Source organism: Mandrillus leucophaeus, unplaced genomic scaffold (genome assembly GCF_000951045.1).
Source record: "Mandrillus leucophaeus isolate KB7577 unplaced genomic scaffold, Mleu.le_1.0 Scaffold901, whole genome shotgun sequence".
Classification (NCBI taxonomy): domain Eukaryota; kingdom Metazoa; phylum Chordata; class Mammalia; order Primates; family Cercopithecidae; genus Mandrillus; species Mandrillus leucophaeus.
Genome location: NW_012109820.1, coordinates 680,830 through 681,147, shown reverse-complemented (window position 1 = coordinate 681,147; position 318 = coordinate 680,830).

The following is a 318-nucleotide window of genomic DNA, read 5'->3' as shown; positions in this document are numbered from 1 at the left end:
TCCTCTCCTTCCTTCTTCTCTGGTGGCTTCTCATAAGCCTTTTCTGAAGGTGTTACTATCACTCCATCCCAGGTAGATATTTCAGAAGCAAGATAACTGGCATCACCCTCCTGGCCAAGGATCTTCCTAAAGTCACCATGTGAGAGGATTCGGACGAGAGTCTGAGCTGTATAACAGACCATGTCCTACTGTTCTAGGGCCATGACTGTGTGTACTCTGAAGCTGCCACTCTCACAGGGGTCAGTGATACCCACTGAACCTGGCAGGAACAGTCCTGCAGCCAGAATCTGCAAGCAGCGTCTGTATGCAACGTTTAGG